We start from the raw sequence: 19,650 nt of genomic DNA, 5'->3' as shown, positions 1-19,650 counted from the left end.
TTTGAATTACCGCACAATGCAGAAGAAATAGCATTTTAGTGCTGTTGTAGGCTGTTCTGCAGATTCTGTTGATATGGTATTTGCCTTTGACACTGTTTTTCTAAATGGATAAAGTGACAACAAACTTCTTCAAAGCAGTTTGCTTTAAATTTGCTATTCTCTGCTGAATTTTAGGCGAGTGCCAGGAGGGGATATGGCAAGATACCTCTTGGGATTAATATGTTATATCACATCTGTCTCCCTAATGCAGAGGAATCTCTGGTAATGTCAAGTGCCTGACACTTCAAAGGAAGTTAGAAATCACCAGCAGAGATATTTATAGAGCCCTTCTATAGGGAAATGTCTGAATATCTGCAGATCAGTAGCTGCCTTGGAGCTGAAGCAGGAGAAAGACTTCTGTGTTTATTATCCATCCCAATGCCTGTAGCTTCTTTTTGGTCACACAAAACATACAGAAAAGCTTCACGTCTAGGAAAGTTGACTCAACCAGTGCCACACGGCAGTCACCAGAGAGGAAATCCCCGTGTAGGGAGAGAAGAGCAGGGAAGAGCAAAGCGGACATCGCGCAGGGCAGGAGCGAGATGCGCGGCCTAGAAAATGGCATCGAACTGTAGGCACATAAGTGAACAGTGCCTGCAGGTGCATGCAGGTCTGACCGAGGTGGCTGGAAGCTCTTGCCCAGGCAGGATTAAGTGAATAGGGGTACAAGTAAACACCTTTAAGGGTTACGGTTCTCTGCTCTGTGCTGAAGAAGTGTTCCCTGAGGCTTGTTGCGGGAGCAGCAGGCACTCAGAGGAGCCTGGTGGGCACTGCGTGTAAGGGTACCCCCAGTGGCTGGGCTGCAAGGGTCCCCTCCTGGACAGGTTTCTCTGCTTGGCTGCTCGGCTTGTGCTGGATTTTGCATAAGGCAACAGGCAAGCCAGGTGGGAGGTTTGTCAGTTCGGGACTGAGGCTGATGTCATCAAGCAAATGCAGCGGGGTGAATGCGTGCTCACAGTAGTGGGTGAATTTTATGCAGAGGAGGGTGCCTGGTGGTTCCTTCTTGTGGTGGTGCAGAAAAGCCTACACAGCTGTGCAAAGGCTGTAATCTGGAGTAGTGCCAGTCCTGCTGGTGCACAGTCACAGGGAATTCGAGTTCATGTATGTAAAGTCTCCGTCCAGATGTTCTCTCATGTTACCTCTTACATTGAAAATGTAGAAAGTGCGATATAATTATGTATTTCACTGATGATACGGACCTAGCACAATATCAGAAATTATTCTAGGATTTGAGTGCTTGGTGGTTATATGATGCTGAGAATGTCATAGCTTGAAAAACTGAGGGTAAGTCTGGATTTACACTTGCATCACTTCCAAGTAAGACCAGTTTCTATCATTGTTTCATGACGTAATGCAGTTGTACTTGCTCTTTGACAGTCTATACCTGCCTGTGTTACTGCTAAAGATCATCTGCTGATTTTCTTCTGGACTGGATGGAGATGCTGATACTGTGCTAGTAGTAGTGCTGCTACCCTGTAAAAAAATATCTTGTGCTGCATGTTGTTTCTTTTTTTGTTTGCTTGTTTTCCCCTGGATCATGGTAGTTTCACAATCTACAACTTGTCCTTATTCTAAAGGTTATTTATCATCTACCTTTGACTTCCAGAGGAGTTTTTAATTTTTTTTTGATTTTTTTTACCAATATAAAATAAAAGGCCATTTTGATGACTTTTTTCTCTACTATATATAGATAGACACACACACATTGTTACAAAAGGAAAACTTTTTGTTTCATAATAATAGTTTTCCAAAACTGCACTATCTAATACCAGTCTTTTTATACAGAAATTTTCTAACAAATAGTTACAGTTTAGGTGGATGTAGAACAAAACCAGAGTCTTTGTACTGCTATATTCCCATTTTGGTCCTAGGAGTATATTTCATATGAATGAGAAGCTTTGTTTTCTGTACTCATTCAGCAGTGCACTATAACATGAAGACCAAATCTTTGTCTGTAAGGGAGGTAAGGAATACTCAGTCCTAGTATTTAGGTGCCTTGTGTCATACTGTCTTCTTTAAGTAGAAACTATTCTCGTCTTTGCATGCTGAAGTTGAAGCTCTCAGGTTTCTATTTTATTTTATTTATTTATTTTCATTTCTGTAAGCCTACATTACCATTACGATGGAATTCATTAATCTGTCTTTAAAGGATTATGTATAGCCTCCCTGTTGTCTCATCAGAGGTTCTGTACCATTTTTTGTAATGGCTGAATTGAAAACCTAAGATTGGCTTGAATATAAAAGCCTTATGTTAGGAACATCATAATGAATGTTCTTTTTAGCTTTAGTTGCTTAAGTGTTGCAATTAGGCATCCTTACTAGGGGAAAAAAACACAAAACAAAACATATTTCTGTTTAAAAACAAAGTATATTCTTGTGACTCATTATGTCACATTGAAATAAATTTATTGGATTTCATCAGTACAGTTTTTTTCCCAGATGAGGTAGTTGCTGACTTCTTTGTCTGCTGGACAGAACCTGGGTTTCCAGTTTGTGGGCTGGACACAGAGCAGGGATGCCTGACTGTCTGGTATCGTTGTGCAGGATCTTACAGGCCATCGTTTCTATCAGGCTTGGGCACTGCTGTCTTGCTATACCAAATAGTGTGTTGTCTACAGTTAAAGCAGTGAATCAGAAAAAGTAGGGTTGAAATCTGCTTCCCATAGAGAAAAAAAAGTTCTACAGATTGTTCAGATGCCCAGAATACAATTAGAGAAATCATTTGAGATGTTTCTACCCAGCCAAACTATAACGTTGCCATTTTAGTAATCTTTAATGCCTTTGCTATCTGTGGTTAGCATAGCTATTTTATTGAGACCAAAGTTGTCTTCTGAGATGACTAGACATAATGTTAACGCTTCTAAAGACATCTCTTAAGCCAAAGCATAGGTGCTTGTCCTGTCTTGTGAAACGGTCTTCTCCATTTGAAGATGAATGATCTCACTTTCAATGAAGATCAAAGATATGTTTTGTTTAAATCACTATAATACTCCAGAAAGAGTTACTTACTTTAGGGTAATCCTGAATACATGAATACAAATAAGGCAGAACTAAGCAACAATTCAAAAAGCAGCATGTTTCTTTGAGCTGAACAAAGCAAGAACATCTAGATTTGCTTATGGTGGTGGTACACTGCAACGGTTTAGTAATCAGGCTTTTGTAAAGGAACTATTAATGTTCATATTTTCCCAAACTAGAGTGAAAAAATGTGAACGTTAGTGTCTATGCATAGCCCTATTGCAAAATAGACTGATTTTTCCTGTATGATCTGCCTTTTGCTGAATAACTGTTTGTAAGGTCAGCATACAAAAATGCACAAAACATTCATTTAATCTGTCTTTACTGCTAAAATCAGCCTAAGTTTCTTAATTCATCTGGGTATCAGAAAGTATCCTGAATCAAATTCTTCTCTCCTTGTGTCTAAAAGAAACAAATTCTAAGGTTCTGTTGTTTAACAACTGTGCAACCTCTTGCATCAAGATTAAACACTTTGTTTTGTCCCCAGGCAGTTGTATATTTATTACTCTTGAGGCACTGGTATTTGAAATAAATAGAATTGAAAGATCCTGAGAAATGGTTTCTGAAACACATATATTGAGTTATTCTCTCCGAAGTGAACAGAAAATACTCCCAATGCTTCTCCCCACACCCTTGCAAAGGAAAATAGCAGATGTAAAAATACCTGACGATGATGGTTGTGAATATGGAAGCATTTTTATTCATGGTTGCTGAGGTTTTTTGCTGCTTATTCTCCTAAAAACAATTAGGTTATCTTTATGGAATGTATTACTATTCAGTAAAGATAACGTAGGTAAGGGCATAATGAAGGACAAAAGGAAAAGTTTCTCTCCTTTTCTGCTCAAACGGTACGCGATGAAAAAAAAAATCCATGGCTTGCAAGCAGTCTTAAGAACTTCTCCACTTTCACTCATTCTCCCTGTTCAAAAAAAAACCACAGATGCTCACCAAGAGAAAAAGTTCTTTTGTGTTACAAGGGAAACAATTTCCGTGTGTGTGTGTACGGATATTCATAAAATATGGATTAGCAGTGCTAGGTATTCAGCTAAGTAAATATTAATAAAATAAAGGTGGAACTGATATGCATTTCCCAATAGACAGTAATAAGCATATTTTGATTTCTTAGTAAGAAATCAAACTAAGGGGAGAGAAGACACCTTCTTTTGTCAGGGTGTTTTTATTCTTTATTCTCCTTGTGTTGATCCTGCTGGCAAAGATTTTCCTTACTGACACTTTGAATATACGGTATTGCTTACGTTAAACGTACAGGAATCAGGAGTTTTGCTTAAAAGATGAAATAAAAAAGAATCCAGAATGTCTTTTCTTTATTTTCTTTCTCATTTGTGTCTTTGGAGGCACATTAAAGTTGCATGTTTGAGCCTGTCTTTATAACCATGAGAGGTAGATATCTGCTCCCCCCCTCCAGCTCCTCCCTCAGAAGTGTAGGAGCTAGGGCCTTGTTAGTAATGCTTGCTCACAAGTATTGGAAGATTCAGTAAATAAATGATGACCCAAAATGTGTATTTATTCTTGCCTTTGTGACATTGGCTGAAACTTCTAATTAATTTCACATAGTTACTGTCATGCACTGTAGTAATGGCTTTTTTTGCCACATTTTAAAAACGATTCACTATTAACCTTTGATTTCTGCTAGATTTAAGGAAATAAGACGTATATTGCAGAGTCCTGCACTGCATATTTGTAGGTATATCTGACAGCTTTCTTTGTTGTACACTCGATCGTTTAGAGCAGTAAAATGGAATTGTTTTTGAATAAACTGAAAATTAGGGGGATGCTCTAAAGCATTAGCTCACAGATCTCACGAATGCCTCTGATTTCAAGCAGCTAGTTAAATCAGGGAAAAATTAGTTGTGATATCCAAAGAGGTGAAGAGTTAATAAAAATAAACTCCCTAAAGTAAAAACAGAACAGCAATAGATTATTTCTTGTTGTTGTTTGTATTTGAAGCCTAATCAAAGAGTTGGATTAGGCTTCTGGGGTTCAGAAACAAAAATGTTTAAATTGAAGAATAGTTGTTCCTAGAATTAATATTTGATATATTTACTTGGAATGTATCCTGCTCTTTATCCGCATTACTTTTGATATTGCTTCTTTGTTTCTGCTGGAGATATATTTGTTAAAGACTCTTTTCCCCTCCTTTTGTTTTACCTCTTTCCTTGGGTCAGTCATGACTGGCAGTTCTTTCTGAGCTGAGAAGATGGGTTAAATCAGACGTATATAGAATAGACAGCTCACATCTTCATCCCTCTTTTCTGTTTTGATGTTTCTTTCTTTGAACATAAACAGTCTCCTCCAGTAGCAGCCACATTAAGGATAGTCAGGAAATACAAGATCCCTGCTCTACTTCTTTTTTGGATGTTTACCTGATTTATTAATGCATGGGATGCTTAAATTCAGTAGTGTCATCTTAGTGTGTTCATTGGTAATAAGGAAAATAAAAAACAAAGCCATCTTTGGCAACTGGCATGAGCTGGGGTGAGCCAGTAAATAAATATTATGCATTTAAAAAGAGATTTTGTTACTTCACAGCTGTTAGAGGAAAGGAGGAGATGACCATTGTAAAGTCATTTGAAAAATTTGTTCAAATTACATCATGCTACAGCTATCAATTGGATGCCACTGATCATTTCCACATTCTGAATAAATTAAAGCCATCATAAAGTATGGCAGCAATCTCCATTAATACAGCTTGTTGATATCTGCTTGTTGAAGTCTATTATTTAAAATCATTTCTTTGGCTTTGTCAATGTTTACACAGCCCAGCATCATTAATGTTGACTTAGGGTTATCTCTATGTTCCATAACTAGAATACAGAACATTTCTATCGATTTCTTAGCCACACTCCTCTACTTTACTATCACTAAATGAATTTTGATTCATAAAACAAAATCCCTGGGAGTCAAATGTCAGCTATTATCCAATATATTGCTCTCTCCTGCTACTAAAATAGTCTGCATCTCATCTTGAAAATATAATGTATATAAGTCTTCTCTGAAAGAATTTCAATAAAATATTGATGTGAAGTACTTTTCTTATTTTGCATGATAAGATGTTTTGGAGACATAGATGAGGGCACAAAACCAAGTCTAGAGTCATCCTGCATCATATTTTATATTTTGTGAGCTTTTTCACTGAGTGTTAATAGCCACAAAATGCATTTTTTTTTCTTGTGTATAATAAGAAAATAGTCTGTGGTATTGTCTCGAGCAGTCTGTCTTAGTTGATTCTGTGCTTGGAATTACGATCAAGCCAAACAAAACCTAATAACAACTGAAACCAGTACTCGTACACACTCCTTTGAATACAGCACTGCTTACTGCCACCACATTCAGGTGCCATGCTTTAAAAGAATGTGTTCCTACACGGCACATTTCGTTTTTTCTCCTGTGTGTGTGTATAGTAATACATGTAATTAGAATGTTTTGTCTTGCTTAATGGCAAGTTTGTGAATCTGTGACCAATCTAATATGATTTCCTTTTGATGGCTCCTCCCAATCAAAGAACAGATGAGTAGAGGAACCTCATAAGAAGAAGGCTGATGCAACCTAGAAAATTGGGACGCCATGGGAGTGAGAAAAAGTCAGTTCTCAGGGACATAAGCAGTTGTGAACAGATGCACTGGAATTGGCGTGATTTTTAATTTTGACTCAAATAATGGCTTTCAAGATTCTCTGGGAATGGGCGATGATGGTGCAGGATAGGATATCTGTACATTTGCACCAGAAGTATGTGCTCATTTAGTCTCTCTCGGTGACGTTATACTGCTCATTGCTTGCCAACAGGAAAGAGAGGCTTCAGGGATGTTAACCAGAGATCAGCGATGACAGTAAATTCCTAATGCAGATGTGGGGCGTTCAGCTGTTAGTTTCAGTATATCCAGGAAAAAAAAAAAGCATCAAAGAGTGAATACCAGATTTCCAGATTTGAGAGGTTTGTGACAAGAGCTTATGGTACTGAAGTTACAAGTGGGATGTAGGGATGAAATTCAACTTTGAACCGTGGTGGTGGCTGTGGTGTGGCTGGGTGTCAGCACGGTGCTGCGTGCCCCCTCGGGGCAGTGGAGTCGCCATTTCCCTGGGTGCCACAGGAGCTTCCCTTCCGTGCCCAGCAGAATTGGGATGATGGGTCAGCTTGAGGCAAGGTGACTGATTGAACTCCCAGACCCCCCATTGAAGTACTTGGTGTGGTGTAGGAGGGCTCTGGTCGGGAATTTTGGACCATCCTGTACCTCTGACTGTGCCTGGACCTTTGGACGGGCTCTGCCTGCGTGCTGGGTGGGAACTGGGCTGCTCCAGCCGGCTTCCTGGGGGTTCCTCCTGCAGGGTCAAACATTACATGTAGATGAGACCCTTGGGAGCAGTCAGTAGAAACTGTTCCTGTGGATGCAGAAATGGCTACGTAGAACAGTGGTTTTGTCTAGTTAAGGTAGACAGGATACGTTTTGTGTGTTGAGACAACCAGCAGTGATGGATAATGCCTGTCCTGGAGTGGTCGCACAAGCCCAGCAGCCAGATAGATTATAAGAGATGGAGAGAAGGGTTTTTTAGGGGAATCTAACCCAATCTGGTTGAAGATGCTGTAATAGAGACTCCTTTAGACCTCTGGGCAGTGACTGACCATCCTGTTCAAGAGACCCGGTTCCCCAAGTGAGCATTTACCCTGTGCAAAGTGCTGTTTGCTTGCTGGTTTGTTTTCAAACAAACACCGTCTGTGAGTGACTGTGCATCTTCTGGAAACATGAGAATGATAGAGAAATCAGGTGACCGTTCTTCACTGTTGTAATTCTTTTGCAGAAAGTAAAGGCAAACTACATGATTTTATGGAACAAATGAAAAAAATGGTGATAACTAGCATTACAGTGAATATCAAATGAATATATAATAACAGAACATTAGGAAACAATTAGAAAAAGTGGCTAGACATTATTAATTCATGTGCTATTCATTATACCGACATTGATCATGTAAAATAAGTGTGGTGTTAGTTACATTTTAATCATCCAGAGTTGGAGAAGGACTAATTATTTTCAAATAGAGATGGGAAGAATCAAGCTTTATAAAAAATCATGGAGTGTCCATTTTAATCCACAGTATTTTCACAGGCAAATACATGACTGCCTGTATTGGCAGGGCAATGGAGCACATAACAGCACTTGCCCATGTGTAAACTCTTACAGAGGAAAATAGACGTATTGTTGTCATCCTGGGAGCTTACCTAAACTGTGGGTGGGTAGGTTGTGTAGCGTGGCCTGGTTCTTCACACATCCAGGTGAGGGGCTTGGCCAGACTGAGCTTTAGGTCCTTTCCAGCCAACCTATTTCAGTCTCTTTTGTTCCTAAACAAGCGTATTGGGGCATGAGAGCACCAGGTGACGTTCCCCACGGACTCCATGTGGCCAAAGTATTAGCTGGGTGAGAGATTTGGGAAGGACACCCAAACCCCACATCTTAGAGTCAGTGAGGGACACCTGCTGTGGATGCAAACAGAGAATAAAGGCAGGAGGACTGGCTGCATCCCTCCCGCTGCCACCACTACCCGCCACTGCTGGAAGTCTGTAGGGGCTTCCAGTCAGCTCTGAAGAAACAAGTCGGGCGTTTGTCCTTGCAAGGGCATCTCTGATCTGCACAGGCGTATGCCCGAGAGGAAACCTGGAGGTCTGGTTACTTTGTATGAGAACGGTTCTCTTGGTTGGGTTGAGGCAATGTGTAGAGCTTCAGACAAGGAGAGTGGTGGCGCAGCCATGAGATACAGAAGCAAACGTTGACGTACTTCACATCCAAGGTGCCCAACTTCAAGCTTGCTTGGGTATTTTGTAAGCAATGGCTGCTCTTTCTTTGTTCTTCCTTCTTCCCTCTCCAGCCTGAATGCCTCTGACTGGAGAGGTGCATCTCCAGTGGCTTCTTTACTACCCAGGTGCAGTCTTATGAGCTTTTCCTCTTGAGCTATAGTCCTCCCCAGTGGTGTCTTTGCAGGATTACTTTGACAATGGCTTATGTATATCTTCAGTATGTTGTTGTATCTCGTGGACTGGGAGCCCTTAGGTCAGTTGTGATGATATAGTGAAAACACAGAAAGGCAGCTGAAAGATTGGAATCAGTACATTATCACTTAAATCACCCCAGATTTAATTTCACTTTAGATGAATAGTTTTTGGGAAAAGTTAAGAACATGGGTTCAGATGACTGTGTAAACAAATTGCACTCTGGTTTTTTGCTTCATATGTTCTCTGGGTTACTTTGTTACGTATTAGAAGAATGTAAAGATGAATTTATAAACTGTGGTAAGGTACACTTACTCAGAATTATATCAGTTTTTCTTTGGTATATTGCCTTTTCTGTAACCTCTGAGTTTGATTTACTTGTTATCCCAGGACAACAGTAACCCATATTTTCTGTGGGTGGATCAGTTGGTTTAAATTCACAGAAGCAGCAGCAGGTTCTTGCTTCAGTAGTGGAGTCCAAATGGATGCTTTTTATTCTATTATCTTCCTTAGTTTTATGTAGTATTGATGAAATTGAAAATCAGTGACCTGACAAAAACGAAATAATATGGCATGAAAATTGCTACTATGATTTCATACTGTGTTAATGCAAGGATGTCATTCCCGCTTCAGAATAATAACAGTGTTTTGCTTCTGAACTTACGGCATCTCTCTTTCTCTCTCACCCCACACTTTTTTTTTAAAGGAGAGATGATGCCGCAGTGAAATTCTCTTTAATTGCGTCACTTGGCAGTTTGTTACAGAATAACCACTACTAACAGTTAATTTTTTGAAGTAGTAAGTGGAATCTCTGTATTCAAAACATATTAAGAAATTCAGCGTGGATAGCATACATAGCACGCTGCTGTGGTTAACACAGAAAGAATCTGGCATAAAAATCATCATAACATGGTTAAATGCAAAAAATCAGATTCTTTTTTTTTTTCAGTAATTCTTCCTCAGTGAGAAGCCATGGCCCAGGCTGCCCAGCCGTGCTCTCTGAATTCCCACGGGGCACTGATGGCCTTGGAGTATGCACAGGTGATATTCACTCTCCATCCTCAGTCTACTGCTGTGCCTTGGGAAGAGTCCAGAAGCTTAAACTGATTCTTCTTGTCCCATAGAAGATTCAAAGCAGAGAGTTAAATTCTGATTAAGGTGCTCCCTGAGCTTGCAATGGTGCGATGAAGTGTTGCATGCAGGCAGCTTATTGATTACAGAGACCTCCTTAACGGCTCTTCCTAGCTCACTGATAATGGTAGAACATCCCATATGTAAGGTAAAAATGTGTACTTTTATGTCAAAGATAACAAGGTAACTGGCAAATTTTGCCATATAGGAAGAGCGTCTTTCAGATCCCAGAGATATGTGTGAGCTCTGCCTTCATAAAGACTTGTCTGTTCAGATAAGGAGGGAGCAATGCCGAGGCCTAAGTTAAAGGCCAGCAGTAGCAGTGTCTCCACTTCCCTCAGGTCTTTTCTCTGTTCCTGGAGATATGCAGGAAGGGGTGAGCCCGGCTGTCATGTATGTGTGGGGTGAAATAGCCACCTCTCCTCTGCCACGTGTCATGGCAGATATCTGAGAAGCAGAACACCACCTCCTCTCCTTCATGTTCTGCCTAGCTTGCTGGTCTCAAGAACACTCAATAGAGGTTGATTAAAAAAAAAAAATAAAGTTCCTTAGATTTAAGGAAGTAAGCTAAAGGGCTGACGATATGAAAGTTTCCCTGTGCATGCACTTGCTTTACAGTTAAAGCATTCACCCACATTACTTTGGACCTGAGCTAATTCAGAATCTCTTCTGACATACAAGGAGTTTCCTTAACCTCATATATCTTGGTTGTTTTAGATAGAAAATAATTTGTGATTCAGTGGGCCGGAGAGAAAATATATGCGAACACAAGGTTTAATGCTTTGCCTTCACGTGAGGGTTCCAGTCTCTGCGTTAAGGACAGCCTCAGCTCTCATGTCAGCTTTTGGATCAGGGATTCCATGCTCCCTTTCTGGCTAAGGTGGCCAAAGTGCTGCAGCTGCCCTAGCTGAGCATTGCTCTCTGCAGTTTCAGAGTGTCCATAGGGAGAATGGGGAATGCCTCCAATGGATATGCCTCTTCATATAGGCAGGGGCTTGAATTCCCCATTCCTCGTTAGTTAACTCCAATTCCGTTTTGCCAAACGGGGCAGCTGCACTCACCAGCTTGGTTCTGTCATTTCCTCTGTTGGAGAGAGGAGGAGTTTGACAATTTTCAATCTCCATCCGACAGTACTAGGACAAGTGTAAAATATATGACTAAAGGAAAGAAATAGGGCTCCTTCCAAAAGAAAATTTCTATTTGCTGAATGGGTTCTACATTTTGGTTTGTTTGTAACCAGCTGCTTGAAACCCGTCGCTAGCTCCTGCCTGCCTTGTGGGGTGTGAGGAGCCGCCTGTGCTTTGTGCTGTTCCATAATGTGTTGTCTGCTTCGGCTTTAGGCTTGTTTCTAAAACTGCTCTTGTTTGTTGCCACATTTTTCTGGTTGATTGCAGATTATAGCATCTTTGTTTTGTGCTCATCCCCTGCTGCTTTTGCTTCAGTGCAGCTACCTGTGAGTTTTGCTATGAACTGCCCATCAGGTGAGCTCCCTGCTGATTTTCCTTGGTCGCTGGAGCTCCAGCATCAGCTGCGCTAAGCACCAGCCATCAGTGCTCCAGCCACCCCACTCCAGTGCTTGATCATGTCTGTGGGCCTCTGCTTTTGATGGGATCCCCCAGGAGCAGCAGATACTGGTCACTTTGGGTGAAATGAAGTTCTGGTAGAGCTTTGAGTTTCAGCTTCTTTTCTTTTGACCATTCTTGCATTTTTACATATGCACGACAGCATTATCAAGTGTGGTAGTTCAGGTATTTGGATTTCACTGTTACAGCAACATAGAAGATTGCAGTCACTTAATGAAGGTGTTTGAACCTAAGCATGGGAATGTCATGCAAGGGTCTTGGTTACAGTGTGGTGATTTTTTTCCCCAAATGTGATGTTCTGGTTTTGCAAACATCAGTATTTTTTGCTATAGATGGAATGTCTTCTATGCATATGCTCTGTTCATAATTACTTGTTATGAAACAGATTTTTATTACTGATGGAAGCATGAGGTGAAAAAAGAAATATCGAGTTTAACATTCTTTATTATAGAGTTCAAATTTACCATAAAATTAAACCCTGCAATGGAATTACATAAATTGATTTATATCCATAGTGGAAGCACTCATTTGGTCTTATACATGAATTTTTTCACAAATTTTGATAGGATAAGGATATGCATAGCATGGGGGTTAACACAGGGATAGAGACAGAATTCAAAAGATATGTTTTATTTAATATACTTGCTTATTTATTTAAACACTATAGATGTGTTTTAAGGATAGATGGGGAACAAGAACTACCCTTATACAGTAAGACGACAAAGCAATAGTATCTAACTAAGCAGTGTGAACGGAGTATGAAGGCAGGGATGGAACGAAAAGGAAAGACAAATACATTGAGCACAGATATTATAATTGTACCCTGGGACTTTGTTATCTATAGTGCGGTGTTTTTTTCTCCTCTTTACTGGGGAAGATGTCTTTCAGGGATTAGGGAGTTTTCAGTTTTTTAAAAAGTTTTCATAAATTTTTCAAGGAGGATTCATTAGTCATAATAAGGGGAAGAGAAGGACTGTAAAAAGAGAGGGCACGGTGAGTAGAGAAGAGGGAGAGCTGGAAAAATGGTGCATGAAGAACATGAGGGGTGGCTGCCAAATGGAAAAATGGCCCACGTGAAAACCTTTGGCAGCCGTGTGGTCACCACATCAGCACCAGTTGCTTTGTTCTGTAGAGTCTGAAATGGTCTTCTTAACTAAACACAGGATAAACTGCTTTGGAGTGGTGAGAGAGAAACATCCTACAGGTCCTATTCCTTGCAAGAAAGTTCAGGGTCAAGAGCAGGAAGGTGAAGGATGGTCTGATGGTTCCTGTTTTCATCTTTTTCTGCAGTGAATGTTTGAGCAGAAATGAGCCAAGAATATTAGCTCTTAAACCTCTCTCTGTATATGATCAGTGGATCTAAAATAGAAAGTCATATCTGTACCTCTTCAGTTTCTGAGAAATCAAACCTACAGCTAGATGCAGATTTCAAACTCTGTGGTTAGATCATCTTACTGATGATTCCTGATAATTTTTTCTTGAATATTTACAATTCCTCCACTCTAGGGATACAAAAATAACTTCTAGTGTCAGATTGACTCCTCACAAAATTCATGTTTAAAAATAGGTGAGGATCAGTGGAGGACAGAGTGTTCAGCCGGTTCCAAAGAAAGGAATTGGTCATGTTCTTATTTAATTTACTTTTTTTTTTTCTTCTCTGTGTGATTTATCTTTTCATTCAAATGGAAGAGTAGGTTGTATTCAAATGAACTATACTATGAGTGGACTGGGTAGATTTTACATTTGGTAGAAAAAAATCAGGTAAAAATAAGTTATATGTATTTAAATGAGCCTAATTCATATTTGAAAGAATATGTCTTAAAAGGTGGTGGTTGGTTATTTGTCACTGGAACCCTGAAATTAAGTCTGCATATCCCCCTAAAAGACACAGCAGTTGAACTGGAATATCTTGGTTTGATGCAGAAATTTGCAGAATTTAGGGGAATTTTACAGAGTGGAGGTCAGGCTAGGTGAATGTACTTGTACTTTCTTGCCTTTTGATTGTTGAAATCCTGCAGTGCAAGAACTCTTCGAGTCCAATGCGACAGATAGATGTGGCCACTGGGTCACTAAACCCAAGGGCTCCAGGAGAGATGGAGGCAGAGGCTGCCCTCACAGCCCCGCCAAGGATTCCTCAGCTGGAGAGAGGTGGGAAGCTTGTAGATTTGATCATGTATGCACTGTGTTGCTTCAGGGGTGATACCAAGCTGCGTTTACCAAGAGTGTGTGCCAGTGGTTTCCCAAAAACCTTCCAGAGATCTTTGGTCCATCAAGCACTGTGGCCACGTGATAATGCTGTCCAGCCCCAAGGTATCCCAGTGGATAGGGGCTTCTCTGCATTACTGGTGCTACTTCTGTTGCATCCTTTTATTCAACACGTTCAGAGAAGCTTAATCCAGAAGCAGTCCACGTGCTCCCCAGAAACCTCCAGTTTTGGTCAGTTATGATAGGGGATTTAAATAGCAAGCAGAAAATTTTTCCTACTTACCACCAGGAAGTACCTAGTAGTAATTCTGTATAGGTTCAGACTGGTCGCAGTAACATGGCGAAGAAGTAAATCTGCTACAGGGATTTATGTTTTGCTTTAGGTTGCAGAAAATTACCACATTTCCACCTCTTGGTTACATTACCTCTTAATTGTTGCATGATTATGAATTAAGAAGTTAGATGAAATTATAAAAAGCAATATATAATAGATAGCGGTATGAATTAGTACAGTGCAAAGTGCTTATCTCAGCAGGTGTTTGTTAATGGATACATCTGCTTTGTTACTGCTGGAATAAATGGGTACTAATACAATGCTTTGTGAAACACATATACTTACTTTTATGAAAATAAAAATACAAGATATTTTGCTCTGATTTATTCCATTTTAGGAATTAGAGAAGTTAAGCTTCCTTCTCTTTTAATTATATCTTGCAGAGAAACTGTAATCTGTTAATCTGTATAAAGCTTCTCTCTTTTTCATTTGCCCATTGGCATTCTCTGCCATGGAATCCTCCCTGCCTACAATAGCAGCCAGACTCCCCAGCAAAAAAAGCAAAGGCCAAATTTTGCCCACATGTGTGCAGCTTGCTTTGACTTCAGGGCAGGATATCTGCACTTGGGCTGCATGATAAATTGATTTGTCAGTTCAGTGACCAACTAAAACATAAATAAAAATGGTTCCAGTTGACAAGAAACAGATCTCTTCCCTTCCTTCCCCCTTTTTTCCAGCTAATCAAAGAAACGTGCTTTTTTCAACCAAAACTGCATTTGCAGACATTTTAGATAAAAGCAAAAGCTAGATTTGCAGGAGGGTAGAGCTGCTATCGCAGAACAGGTGCTGCAGCTTTCTTATGTGTGTTGGATCAGGACCAGTACAAATCTCTACCGGTTTTAAGATGTGCTTTTTTTTTCTCCCCTAACTTGGAAGAAAGTGGCCTAACTGTGGAGCTCTGTGCTATTACAGAATGTCATGCTTTTCTGTTGGAACAGCTCCACTATGTATAAAATGCTTAAGCATCTATTTTGGTCAGCAACACAAAAAGTAACTCTGTAGCCCGCTGCTTAGAACGCTCTCTGGGGATGCCCAGGTTCCTGCATTAATGAATGTTTAAGTGCCTAATAGGAAAAATGAGAGACTGAGGGGGCCCCAGCACACAATACTTTATTGCTTTGTGTGGAAGGTATTTTCCTAAATGCTTGTTTTAATTCAGGGAGAGATTAGATTTGAATCTGAGCCTCTTACAGCCCACTGTAATTGCTGGGCTGCAAAGGGAGAAAGCTTCTTTTCATGTGAAGTATTGTGAAACTAAAAACAGTAAAAATGATGTGGAAAAATAAGAAGTAGCCACTTTAAAAACAGGAAGTTACCGGCATGATTAGGGCTTTTATTTATTTATTTATTTATTTACTATTTCACTGAAGTTAGGAATGCAGTGTGACTACTCCCAAACTGTATTTTCAAAGTAGCTACCTTTGAAACAATTAAGCCAAACCTAACAGATACGTTTTGCCCTTTATTCCAAGATCTATTATGCAAAGCCATAAATCTGCGGTCAAGCAGAAGAGTTTTTACCAGGCTGAAGTGAGAGCATCACTTCCTGTGGGTGAGGATGTAGGCATCTTTCGTGTCATATTTCACCTCTCTTCTCTGTGTCCTAAGGCAGGGAGTCCGCTGCAGTTAGTATCCTTGCAGAAGGGACATCAAAACCTGGCAAAAAAGAGAAGGGCATAGCCAGAACAAGTGGCATTTCTTTCCCTAATTCAGATAAAAATCTGCTCAAGCATTGAGGCAACCCAGAGGAAATGATCTGAGCTGAGGAAAATATCACATCGTATGACACAGCCACCCCTGTTCTGAATGCACTGCGCTTGTTTGTGCTGTCATGAGAGTCTCGCCATGCATTATCATTTACTCTGTATCTCTCAATCTCAGATGTCTGCCGCTATTTGCGGCATGCAGCGTGGCACTGTAAACCTGCAGCGTTTTATGAGAAAGCCTAACTGTGTCCATTAATCAGGGCACGTATGCAAAGACGACTGCTGTTTGACCAAAAGTGTAAAAGGTTTTGTGGAGACTTGTGTTGGTCTTCTTTTTCCTTGAGTTTACACAGCAAAATAAGTATACCTTCCAGTTTAGGAGCTTAGTGTATCTGAAAGTTTCTTTGGTCAGGAAAATGACATTTTTTCTGCATTATTGTAAGTTTCTGGTGCTGCAGTTTTTAATTTATGCAGAATTCTGTGCTGCACTTTTGGACCCATTTTCACTTTTAAATGCAGTAAGTGGGCACATATTTCTTAAAGTAAGTCGTAGTAAAATTTCGAGAATTAGCTCCTGAAAATATTCCCGAAAGTAAACCTGATAACTAAAGATAACAATATAATTGATCATACAAAAGCATTAGTATTTTATCCATTCCTTTGCTGAGGAAAGTCAGTGCCAAGTGTTACCTATCAAGTAGTCTGTTGTAATGCGATGAGGTCAGTGGACAAACTCATGGTTTTGATAAGCATTGGGACAGGTAGGAGGTAGGTATTTACCATGCTGTATATTAGGATTGCCTGAAAATTTCAAAGGGGGATTCTCAAAAGGAAAGGCTGTCACTTCATCAGCAGAAGAAAGAATTCAAAGCAAAACTCCTCCATTTGGCTCTCTCAAAAAGGGCAATGGAAAATTTTACTGCCTTGCTGTTATTTTCAGTTTGAGTGCAGTATTCAGTGCAGGAGATGTTTAAGAGAATGAGTGTGTAGAAGTGCTTAAACTCAATGCTATATAAGTGTTTGGACAGTTTTCCCTTGTGTAACACTTCATTTAAATTTTGTGGTCATGTTCTAGGATAATTTTCTCAGCCTTTTCATGTGGGTGGCCTCTGACGTGAAGTCACAAGCAGCTCTCTCACTCTTGCTATAGAAATCTAATAACAGCAACTCTGCGTAATTCTCTGGCTGTGTTTTTCCAAGGCTGCATAAGCAAAATTTACCCTTGCAAGGTATCGGGTGTAGAGGGAAGTATAATTGTGAGTGTTCCTTCGCTTGCAGTGCCGTGTTTGGTTTTGAGCGGAGCAGGGGAAGGTTCCTATGCAGTTGTACTGAGTTAAAAATAACATTAAAACATTTGAAGAATTTAAGGACTTCCTCTTTTGAGTCAGGTTGCCCAACTGGTCCCAAAGGTCCCAAATCTTCTTCCTCCCTTACAGAAAGCTCACAGGGAGGAGAAGCCTAGCAGTTCACATGAGAACAACATTTCTGGCAGCTCTGCCTGTACCCCAGTAATGTGATTAAGGACACATGGGTTAAATTTCAGTTGCTTTCTGAGCAGGAAAGTAGAGGAAAGCTTGTTAATTTTCTTTAGATATTATTAAAACATACTGTTCACCCCAGACGCATGATCTTATGGTAACCTTATGAACAGGGTCATCTAAAAATGAGTTTAAGTGATCAAATGTATGTTGCTACTTCCAATTTTGTCTCTAATTTTCAAGAACTGTACTTTGTTCTGCTAAATATATCTTCTCCCATACTTGGTAGGTCTTTTTTTGTCTTTGTGCATGTTGCTATTTGCAAATGCTCAGTAGATTAGGTAAGATTTCCGAGGGTTTAACCTTATCTTAAAGCATATCCTGAGACTTGCCAGAGTGTTAGTACAGTAGGGTACAAGGAAGGATCTTCCAAAAAAGATGGTGTAATATGGTCAAAGACGATTTTTCTGTTGAGTTTACTTATCCTGTAGAGCACAGGTCAATATGAATGGGACAGACAGGCGAGATTTAATCACATGGGAAAGAGTTTTCTTCTCCAGGTATAGCAAGGAAATTTATCACCTGTAGAGGAATCTAATAAAAGTTGTGCTGACTGGATATTATTTAACTGTTCTTTACATTGTGAAAGCAAGCTGCGTTCTTAATTAATTGCCAAGCAGGCTCGAATGATTTACGTAGCTTAAAGCAGGAGCACGTAATAATGCATCAGCAGCAAATGTTTCCCTGCCTTTGTGTGAAGGAAACGCGCTTCTGAAATAACACTTGTGCAGTTCTAGTTAGCATATCAGGGGCACCCTCCTGCCCCAGCGTATTCAAGCATGGTAGCAGGGCAGTCACGGTGGCTGGGTTCGACCCAGCTGAGCGGCTCTGGTCTGAGCTAAGACCTGGGTGATGGTGGCACTGAGTCTCATTGCGCTTTGCCCAAGGGGCTGGGTGGCTCAGCCCGGGGCTGGCTTGGGGCAGAGCTGAGCTGGGTCATGGAGCTCCCAGGTGAAAGAGGGACGTGCATCCCAGGTGCGGGGTTAGTTGTCGGCTCGGTTGCAGACAGTGTCATTGGGCTGTGTTGGGGCCAAGCGCAGCATGGACATAATCCAGAGCAAAGATTGGTGCCAAAATAAAGCACTTGCCTGTAGCAATGGCCAGACTTTAAATACATATATATATTTAAATAAAAAATAAAAGAAGGAAGGAAGGAGGAAAAAAATACCAAGCTTTTTTTGTATAATGATGAAGCGCTGTATCAAAGTCTATACATTAGGCACAACTTTAAAATCACATATAATTTCAATTACAGCCATCTGTTTCTCCTTAGGAAGAATGAAGTGAGGTCAACAGCTAAACATTTTACAACCATAAAGATTCTGGGATGCTTTATAAGCTATATACATATGTGATTTGTAAGAAACCTATTTACATGTAAAATTTCTCATTTGAGCATTCATTCCTTTTATCATGCAAACACCAAGTTTTTTTGGAAGCTCCAGGCTTTGAAGCAGAGTGAATACTGTTATTTCAGCCTAATGTTATAGCTCTAAATTTTTCATTTTAACCCTCTGATATTTCTGTCATCATGAAGAAAAATATCTGTGTACCATTAAATTTCAAATGCCTAGACAGTAGGGGAAGGTGCTGGGAAACATTTGCTTCCAGACAAGTGTACAAAAGGTTTCTGAGCTTTCTGACAAATGCAAAAAATAAAAATAAAAATACCCTTCATAGAGGTCTTTGGGGAAAGAGGGGTGAGAGGAATGTTATAAACTGGGACTCAAGGTACAAGATGTTTTAAATCTTGGGATTGTCTGTGGTCATTTATTTGAGAGTGACGCTTACCTTTCCTTCTGTCACACAGTGTTGTTCACAGCATTAAACATATGTGCAGCTGTGAATGGCTGCTTTTGAGCCTGGTGAGGGCTATGTCCAAGATGTGGCATATATAATTTTTCAAATTATTTTAATAAAGTCGGTGACTTCACTGGAAAGCTTTTAGTCACAAAAATAACTTGGAAATGCATCTTACATTCATCCTTATAGTAGAGATATCATCTGTTCACCTTCCTGGAGCCTGAAGATTTTTTGAATTCCTCAAATATGAAAAGGTGAACAAAGACTTAAGTAAGCTTGTCCAACAATAACT

General features: G+C 40.0%; 1 protein-coding gene across 9 annotated transcripts in view; it reads left to right on the top strand.

The window, feature by feature from the left end:
• PCDH10 (protocadherin 10) overlaps positions 1–19,650 on the top strand; it is a 321,360-nt gene that overhangs the window by 133,904 nt on the left and 167,806 nt on the right. The gene's annotated exons all lie outside the window — the stretch shown is intronic.

The sequence above is a fragment of the Anser anser genome (genome assembly GCF_964211835.1).
Source record: "Anser anser genome assembly, chromosome: 4".
NCBI classification, from domain to species: Eukaryota; Metazoa; Chordata; class Aves; order Anseriformes; family Anatidae; genus Anser; species Anser anser.
This window is presented reverse-complemented; position numbering and strand designations above follow the sequence as displayed.